Raw genomic sequence first — 10,691 nt, forward strand, 5'->3', positions numbered from 1 at the left:
TCAGGTAGGTAAAGAATTCTGTTTCTTTATTCTTCCATCCACTGATGATGAAGCCTTTGTGTCCCATACCCCACTGTGACCACACTCTGCAATATGGAAGACAGGTCTCTCTGGAAGGCAACTCCTCTGTGTGGCTCCAGCTCAGCTGGAGCAGCCACAGGCTACTGGGGCAAAATGAGAGGTCATTCTGCCCAAATCCATCAGAGATGGTGGATGACAGGTTACTTTGAACCTGTATTGATAAAACCTGGCACATCCCAATGGCAGAAGACTTGGATTTATGAGCTTTTGGGTGCTTCTTAATATTGCTCTGTGTATGTCGTATTATACACACGCACAAATATCTGTACACATGCTGCCTGAAGATTTTCTAACCTGTATTTCTTGCTACTTTTCTTTTTTTTCTCTCAAAATGTCTCCCTTATACCTGGAGTTGCTAAAAGTGGCAAGCAATTACTCTCCCACAGAAAAATCCCCCAGCCCAGCACAGTGCCATCTGATCTCTGTGCTGGCATAAATCCTTCTTTTGACCCTCAGCTGGCAACAGATCAACCCACTGGACTTGTGGGTCATTTCTGGGGGAGAGGGGGAATGTTATTTATTTTCAAAAGGTGAGAGTTATTCAATTTGCTGTACCTGGATGCTGCACAACTCTTTGTAATTGTTAGCAACGGATGACATCACTGAAACTTATTTTTATGTCATTATCCTCACCCAAGGTAAATATGGAATGCTGTCATGCCATTACGTGATGTAAATATGTCATCACAATTTGTCTTTACACATCATAAATATTTTATTATATGACATTATTACACCTCCAGCTATCTTTTTCCATATGAATAGTAATTACTCAAAGTATTTACTGTAATTATGTCACTTGATGAAATTACAGTAATTACATCGAAAAATGATAGCCCATGACTAATGAATTAAAATAGCATGGAAATTCGCATAAAAATGACATTAAAAATGTTAAGGATCTGAGGCAAACTTACAAAAGCAAGGAAATTCATAATTAAGAATTTAATCTCTAGTAACATTGCAGTGTGCCACAGTTTTAGATTATATCACAGAAGAAGGAAAGGGGATAAAAAATAAAGAGGTGTTACCTGAACAGGAATAAGGTGCAGAAGTGAACAGATGCAAAGCATGACCTGTGTGTTTTGAATACTTGTGCACAGCAATATAGACCAGTGCCGTGCAGCAGCATTCAGTGGTGTTTCATGAGGAAGAGAAAGCAAAGGACAGAAGACAGAGAGCTGAGGTAAGGAACTGTCACTTGAGTGGAAGTTTCTACCTAAGAGCCATCAAGGAACATAATCTTTTGGTAGGTCACGTTAAAATCACTGAAGGGCCACAGTGCCAAACTTAGGAGCAGGATGACTGGCAGACCCCAGGAACATGTGTGGATCTCACAGCAGACACGAAGTTTTGACACCTAAGCTTTGCTCACAGCTTTTATAATGCCACTTGCCTCTGCAGGCAAACAAGTATTTGCACAAACCTACCTACCCAAAGCAGCCACACAAGGTCCACACAAGATCCACACTGTCCTCTTGCTACCTCTTGCATCCCAGGGAGACACAAGTCCCTCTATTGCAGAGAAGATTCACAACAAAATCTCCTGCATTCAGACCTTCTTGACAACAAGATGACTTATTATTATATTCTTTTTTAATTCCATTCTTATTTTCTGCATGAAAAGAAATTACTCTGTGGATAAATGCCGGTGGTGCCTGAGAAGCAAAGAGGAACCGCTGATACCAACAGTGCTTGTTTGCTTCCTCACTCAGGAGCGGGCCCTGAGTCCGCACATAGAGAAATTCAGGATTGTTCATCTCCTCCTTTCACAGCTGGCACTCTTGTTGGTCCCAGTGAGGTACAGTACCTCCATAGACCTCACTGGTTTTTGAACTTGCCCTCAAGCTGCTTTCAAACCGAGGTGTCTAAATTGTATGGTACCCCAGACCAGGAAACCCTACTGAACTGAAACAGCTCTCCTCCCCACATGAAGAAAAATCTGGGGTTTAGTTGAATTAAAAAAGAGACAGACAGACAGACAGATTGGGACAGGGGGTAGGTGAGGGAGGCAGAGAGAAAAAAGAAAAAGAAAAAAGGGAAATAAGGAAAGAGGGGAAGCGAGAAAGAAAAATTCTGTTTCCAGTTAGAATATCCAGTAATAATTTAATATATGGTGCCATTTTAGAAAATGTGCTATTCATATTTATGAAAGGCTTAATAGATGCAGCTGCATCCTTTAACAAATTATTATAAGGCATGGTATGAAATGCATTAGTAAGAAATGCTTAACAGATGATGCTGTGACAAGCTGTTACAACGCGTGTTATAAGACGTCAATATTATTAAATCTATGGGCTTGGTTAGCACATGAATATAAATAATTTTTATGCATGCTACAAATTGCCATGCTTTATTAATAATGAAGTGTTTATAAATGGAACCTTACTGTAAAGCATTATTAAATGCAGCTACTCAGAAGACCTTAGAGTAATACTATGGTAGCATTATCATGCTGAGAAACAGACTAGAAAGGCTGCTTTATTTTACTGTCTGAGTCAACATGGGTTCAAACACACTGGGCTTTGATTCCTGAAAACCCATGTGGTAGGGGCCACCAGTAGTCACTGGTTGAAAGCTGCTGTTGTCACATTCTTTGTTACTCTGAAATCACTTACGTGAGATTTACACCAATGTAAGTATGAGTGCCAGTGGAGTAACTCCTGATTAACCCTGCTGTAAGTGATACATGCCTCAGGCCACATTATTTTCCTTCCCAAGTGAGAGCTGGCTGAAAGGTAACTGTGTTGTAAGGCATTCTTGGGGGGGGGGGGGAGAAAAAAAAAAGAAAAACAATATGCAGATTTGAAACATACAATTCCCTGTGTCTCAGGTTCTGCCCTTCCAAAAGATATCTTCCAAAAGGTTATTTCTTCATTAAAAAGAAACATCTCTACGGGGCTTTTTAAAAAAAATCATGTTGCTCCAGAAGTTACCATGACTCAGTAACACACAGGAGTGGTTCTGCTTGATGGCCTGAGCATCATGGAGGAAAGAATCATTTGCTTTTATTCCTTTAACTATTTCATGCCTTCATGATTGATGTTGTCTGAGTCTACAGTACCACATGGAAGGTACCAATGTACTTACAGAGAGAGAGCTACTACCATAGAACATATGTCTTGGCCTGCAGAGATTGAAGTCAAGTCATGGCTAGGCTTTGCGAACGAAGATTTGGGAAGGCTCTAGCAGAGATTGAAACTCATGAATAAAAAGACATAGCAAACCTAGGACTACATAGGCAAGAAATGTTTACCATGTGATGGCAAACAAAGTCTTTTAAATTCTCAGTTACATTTTTTTTCCTGATTCTCAGTGTTTTAGTTAATTTTTAAATGAGAGTCTCTGTTTTCAGCCATGTGCCTCTCCTACCTTTTAATGCTAACATATTTTAAAGTAATTTTTCACAGCTCTCAGGTTATTGACGATCATCTCCTCCAAGCTGTAGCTTACTATTTTTACTGAGGATTTCTAAAAAGAGCAGAGTTCATGTTACTGAACTGGGACAGTTGCATAGGAGGATCCCTCTTCTGTGCCCTGTAGGCACACCCTATTTCCTGATCCAGCCTGCAACCTTGCATTAGCAGCCAGCAGACAGTGGTTTCAACTCAAGGCTATAGAGCTCTCTGAAGGGGAAAACTTGCACCCATTAGGTGTGCAACCCCACAAGGTACTCACACATGAGGCTGTGGGCACATCCCACTTCTCTCATAAAGTCTTTCATGTCTACTGGTACTGCATTATATCAGAACAGAGGAGTTTTAACTCAGCTTTCCAAGGGGACCTGAAATGTAATGAGAGGGATACCAATGGCCAAATGCAGAGAAGTGTGTAGGTGTCCACAGATGGTGATTTCAGTGGAGTCAAAACCACTCAGCTTACCTGGTATCATGTGGTATCATGTGCCATCTGGAAAAAAAGGATGTGACCCAGCATCACTTGAGCCCTGATGCAGCAACTGGGCAATGCCTCTTCTCTTCCAGCTCTGCTCCATTTAATGCCAGCAGCCAGAGCAACTCTCTTCACAAGTGATGTAGACCACTTCATTTATCACCTCCGTTATCACCAAGGAATTGTAAAACCAAACAAAAATATTACCTAACTGCATGAAGCTCATAAATGTTGCAGATGGGTTCATTCTAAGTTCTGGGCAAATGTTCAAATAGATTTATTTTTTTTTAACAGATATATTCTTATACTTACCAAAGTCATAGTCTTCACCTCTTTTTTTCTTTTTTTTTTTTCCCTCCAGTGTTTCATGGCACACACAGGCTAATGTCAAACAAGCATGCTGAAGGACTTGTATTTATCTATTAGCCTTGATGTGATTGCAATCTTCTGTATCTTCATGCAATAGTTTCTGTCTAGTTTACAGTCCCTCCTGCTATAATTCATCTCATATCACTTATTTTCTTTGTTTTCCCATTCTTCATCATTAATTTCTGAGCCAACTTTTTACTTATTCCATGACTCCTGCGCCCAAAACATTATTATTAACCTTGGATGTGGAACTTGGTCCAAAATTTTCTCTGAAGTGTAAACAGCTCTGGCATTTCATTACAAAATTTGCCATTGTGTTCCAAAACACTCCTTACTATAAACTTTGAAGGTCATTCATGTCTTCCCCCCGTAACCGTCTCAGCTCCAGGTGGAGTCTCCTCCGTCACGCTGGAGCTGGGAAAGGGAGATGTCGAAACCGCAGGAGTCAGCGCTTCAAAAATCACACCCAGCTTTGCAGTTTGGCAACAGGACTTCCTTCGTTCGCGGAAATACAGGATTTCCACATCGTGCTGCTTAATAGGAACAAAAAAAGGGCAAATGCTGCTCTTGGGTCAGATGGCCCTCTCTTGTCTTTCAGGGCTTTCCAAGATCCATATAGGGTTCCCACAGGAGTGTGAGGGACAGGAAGAGACAGAAAGGAGGCACGAGTCCCGCTGAATTGGAGCTGACTTGATGCAAATCCGAGGTACAAGGATGAGAGTGCGACAGGGCATGGAGGGATAAAGCCTTTCTGCGACAGGCCATGAACCCTGTGAGCTCTGCACGCTGCTTGCCTGCAGCACAGTGGGAAGCCAGCTCCTGCCTGCTCACTCTCTCCATTCTTCAGGTAAAGCCACAGCAACAGGAAAACGGTCTTTGGCACTTTTGAAGCACCCCTTGAGCTTTTCCATGCATCGGTTGATTGATAGCGTTATTACTTAGCACGTCTTTATATCTGCAGTAACTGTAGCAATCAGCAAAACAGCAGACAACTGTATTAACTACGACTGGGGAAAAGTGAAAATAACACCTGGCATTTAGCACAGTTCGTCAAAGGATCTCAAAATGCTCAGCAAACTTTAATAAAGACACATGACGCCCAGTGAGTCTGGAAATATTGTGACAGCCGTATTGAACCCAGCCAAACTGATAAATCCAGGCACGCTGGAGCGGCACCGGCGCAGCAGCAAGGCTGTCGCCTCGGGGTAGCACTCTGCTGGGGTGTCACCTCTGCTGCCCCCCCTGCCAGGGCTCCTGGGGGAGCCTCCCTCTGCCCAGTGCTGCCCTCCAAAATCTCTGGGCACTGGGCCAGATCCAGCACTTTCTGTCCAGCCTGCATCTCGCAGGCATTTGCTTGGGAGCATCAAACACACCTATCCTGCTGGCTCCCCACCCTTCCTTCCTGTGGCATGATGGATAAATTGCATTGCAGGAAAGCAGGACTGATGATGGTCCTGCTTAGCCTTTATTTATACACTCGGTTCACTCTGCATTTCTGTTTTATACGTTTCTCTATTCAGATGATGTGTGAATTCCATGTACACTTTTTTTCCTCAGAGTCATGCAGCGAGTGTTTGTGCATCTGTATTGTGCTCTACTTTTCCTCATGTTCACAGATTTTTATTAAAATATTTCCATAGAACAGGTTGTTACCAAAAATAAATGAACACATACAAATTAATACATAAAAACAGATGAGTTATATAGAATATTTACAAACAATGGGATAGAATTCAAAACTTCTCGTAAACACGGCATACAAACAAGCATATACATACCCCATGTTTACTATAATTTATTTTAAGAGTTACTTAGTAGTTCTGAGGTAGGCTTAGGCTGACAGACAAGATTTTTCTTCCCATTGCAGATTGAGGGTGCATAGAATAGATCTCATTTAACAGCTAAATGAAAAGGATCTTGTTTTGTGCCCAGCTTGTGTTTCCTCAGCCTGCAGAAATAAACACACGCGGTGTAAAAATTGGGCTCAAGAGCAGTGCTGACATGACCAAGCCTCAGTCTTCATGTGTGGTAAACGAAGCACAGGGCTCTAAGTGCACTGGCCAAGGTTAGGCAGCAGGTAAGTGGCATCACCGAGGGTCCTGTCTGCTGCTTTCACCTCCTCTGATTGTTATCTAAAACACTGCAAAGAGATAAATATCATGGTGAACAACAGATATCTACAGCAGAACATTCAGGGAGAGGCTATGCAATCAAGCTATGCAAAGGGAAAAGAATCCAAAAAGTTAATGGCTGTCTCAACCTTTAGTCCAAAATAAAAGTTAACCGAAATAATAATACTGAGGGCTCTGCAGTGCAAATCTGGCTTTAGTAAATCAAGTCCACTGAAGGCAGTGGAACCAGCTGGTTGATTCAAGTTCCCAGACTATTTATGTGAGCCTGTCCTTTGCCCCACAGCCTGTGCTGAGGGCTGGCAGGCAGCAATCAGCCCCTCATGGTTGGGACTCCTGTGTTTCACACTGGGGAGAGTCCAAGTTAAATGCTCATCCTCTCCATCAGCATTGCCAGGCTTCTCAGATGTAAGGTGTGCAGTGTTGTACTGGGATACAAGCACCTACAACCTTCTAGTCAAACTGATAGGAGCAAATGTTTACACTAACATCCTCGGGCTGCAGAGGCAAAACTGGAGAGTTCTTAATGATGGCCTTTGCAGCGCAAGATCCCTCTCTGCACCCTTTGACAAACATGAGGCTTATTAAGCTATGAAAGTCAGGGCTGACTTTTTCTCTGTTTCCAAGAGGAGGCTGTTTTGTCAACGTTTTGCCAGAGTCTGAGAGTGTGAAATTGGCTGTTCATGTGCAGTCTGCACAAGTACTGTAGTTTGAAAGTGAAGGCAATTAATTTTAGTTGTTGACTTAAACTGCTGTTGAGAGGTACTTCATTTCCCGATTCTTCCTCCTATAAATAGATTAAGGGTTACATGAAAGTCAAGTTGTGCTCATTTGTCCTCCCTCTAGATAGATTTCCCATGACTGCTTATCTATCAGCTCCCCCCCCCAATTCTTAACACAATTTGTTTCTCAAATTAATTTAGCTTGCTCGCTCTCATTGGTCCACAGCCAAAAAAAATTGTCTCCTGTTCCTTTTTTCTTTTTCCCTAAAAAAAAAAAAAAATAAAAAAGAAAAGAAACAAACCAAACCACTTCAGAATTAATATTTTCAGAAAGGGAGATTGAGCAACGTGTATCTTGAACTTATGATTGAGAGAGTTAAGGAAAATGTTGGTTTTGGCGGGATAAACATTTGTGTTAGAAGTCTGGAAGGACTACCAGTGCTGTAGAGTGGTAGCTCTGCACACAGCACCTCCACAACTCTGTGCATGAACTTCTCGTGGATACTCGTGGAAGCCTCATGTGCCCAGTAGCTGCAGTGTAAATCCTCCTGCTTATTAATCAGATATTATTTGCCAAATTTTCTTAATATTATCTATCCATGTACTGGTTGCAACTTTTTTTCTTGCTTTCTGGTATGAGCCGAGAAGAAAACCTTGAGATCTGTAAACATAAGGGACAGTTTTGCTTCCTATCTAAGCTTATTTGCAAGAAGGAATATTACCAATGCTGAGGATATTTAAAATGTCCAACTTGAACACACACACATTCGCACTAGAGAAACAAAATTGATTGATTCACACTGATGTGCCTGGAGAAGTTGAAGCTCCATCCTGTGGTTTAATGCAAATTAATCAGAGTACTTGCCCCTGGGCTACCTCATCCCTTCCCTCCACAACAGTTCCAGTCCTAGGACCCAGGCCATAAAACGCACAGAATAAATATCTAGTGTGAGGGTTTGAAGGACAGCCATATTTTCTGATGCAGATAAGGATATCTGGATAAGTACGAATCACTGTTCGTAAGGCAGCATTTGTATTTTTCATAGAGTGCATATTTAAAGAAAGAGAATTCCTTGATCTAAAGATTCTGTGGTTCTCTTACTGCCGCTCATCTGATCTCTGATCTGGAGCTGCAAAATTAATTTACTCTTCACCATATAATATAGAGCTGAACAGAATTAGAAAAGGTCTGTGTTTTATCTCTAGAGATGCCAAGTCCTTATCTGCTAATACTGCACTACAGAGCTCTTGCCAGAAGGGGAGGAGGAACAGAATAATTTTAAAATAATAGTGAATATTTGGAGATATTTAGATATATTTAGATATACTAAACTCTCTGATAATTGTATTCTAGGGCGTAGGAATTTGTCATTATTCAAGGTACCTAAAATGTTTTGATACCCCAAAATATGATTTTTAATTTGTGAAAGGACTGTGCCATACATTTCAGAGCTATCACACAGATGGGCTTCCTGATCACTGTGTTTTTCACTTTGACTATTTGTGGTGTTAAAATTAGAGGGTTTCGTATGGGTGTTCATCAGCTTGGCCAGAACAGTTGTTCTCACTGCACTGCTGACTGTTCTGAGGTCCCAGTTGTGTGAAGCCACCCTGCTGCACCTCTCCAACAAGCTGGGCACTGCTGCAGACTAAGTGCAGCTACCATGTGGTGTGGTAAGCCTGACACCATACAGACCAGCAAAAATCAATGTGCCTGTGCAGATATCTTGGTGGTACAAGGGCAGTAAGCCTGACATCTCCCAGAAATATTGGGCTCATTCGTTCATCCAGGAAACTCAACACATACAGGTTTTTCCTGTTCCGTGTAGCATTGCCTTTTGCAAAAGCCTGGAGTTAAGACCCTTGTACATCTTTCGAACGCAGTGACGTTCTGGGACAATAGAAAGAGGAATATAAAACAAGCGGAGTTTGCCTGTGAACTGAAAAAAAGTATAAATGTTGGTTAAATATTCACAAAGGCAATATATAGAAGGTATAAAAGGTGGCATCATTTTGGGCTATTCCTTCTCTTGAAATATTTAGATAGAATAATAGAATACTAAGCAGCTGATAAGTTAATCAATGAACTGTGCACCCATATGTTGCTAATTTTGTGTTCCAGATGTAAAATTAAACCTTCAGTGGGAAGGCACCCAGTAAAACTATCTACAAACCACATTGATGTTATTACAGCAAAGTATTACTATTAGAACAACAGGATAAAACCAAGACTTGTTTTAAGTACTGAGACAAATCAAACACGTCAGACAGCCACTACACAGCTAAAGATCCAGGTCAAAGCATGGATCCAAGTGGATGCTGAGTGTGACAACTGCTCTATGCAGAAAGAAATTGTAAAGCCTGGTTTTTAAATAGGGACTCTTTAAGATAACAAACAAACAAAACTACCATTTAGCTGTCACATTACATCATTTTATATCTCACCCGATGCTCCTGTAATTGTAGCCAATGATTCCACCACGGGAATTGCACAGTGGGGCACATAAAATTGATAAGGTAATAGGTCAGGTTACATCATTGCCACTACAGGTTTTCAGGAGCTCTCAGACCCTGTTCAGCAGAAGTGTGCATTTAAAGGAGACTCACTCTGAATTTCAGAGAAGTCTACTTAACTCTTGCTTGTTCAAAATCCACAATACAGAAAATAGCATCGAAATTCAACAGGCATTTTGAAATAGATTTAGACCACTATATACTCCTCAGGGTTGTGGTGCGAAAAGTTTCCCTCTCCCATTGTTACTTTGAGTTGGACATTATTCTATTCTGAGGTAACTATCATTATTTTGCTAGACTTGGGTTTAGGACTTTTTTTTTTTAATTTTTACTTCAGAAAAATGATAAAACAAAAGGGGCTGGCTCCATCTTTCTTTTTAAATTATCCTTGCAGTGGTGAATTGAGATTCCCAATAGAGCTGACATTTTTGAGTTCACCTCTGCCCCTCACGAGCTTCTTTGCTCTGCACAGAAGTGTGTGGTGGCACCCAACTTTCACCTCTTCCTTCTGGCCCACTGCCACTTCTCCAGCATCTGGCATTAATGTGATGATATTACCTTCCTATTAAGCTTAGTCTGAACTCATTTCTTGCCCTGGGTTCAACCTGGCCGGGCCGAGCTTCAATGCAAAGATAATTGTTGCAGTGCTAAAGTTTTATCTGATGGGTTGAAGACTTTGCTAATGACTATTTGAGATAATTCTACACCTGGTCCGGTCCTTTATTTCTTCAGTTTGTGTCTTTCTGACTAAAACACCCTGAGTGCAGCTGCAGTTTGCAGTCAATTTTCTGACAGATATATCTGCTGAGAAATTTTTGAATTGAACCTTGTTGTCCCACTCTCCTTTTCATCAAAGTCCCCTTACTGGATGCTAATGAGTCTCTCTGTTATTGTCCCAAATCTGAGGACAGGACAGATGAGAGCCATGGGACATTTCAATGCTCAAAGCATACTTGGGCACAGACACACATTGTGTGTATATATG

The sequence above is a fragment of the Pseudopipra pipra genome, chromosome 5, assembly GCF_036250125.1.
Source record: "Pseudopipra pipra isolate bDixPip1 chromosome 5, bDixPip1.hap1, whole genome shotgun sequence".
NCBI classification, from domain to species: Eukaryota; Metazoa; Chordata; class Aves; order Passeriformes; family Pipridae; genus Pseudopipra; species Pseudopipra pipra.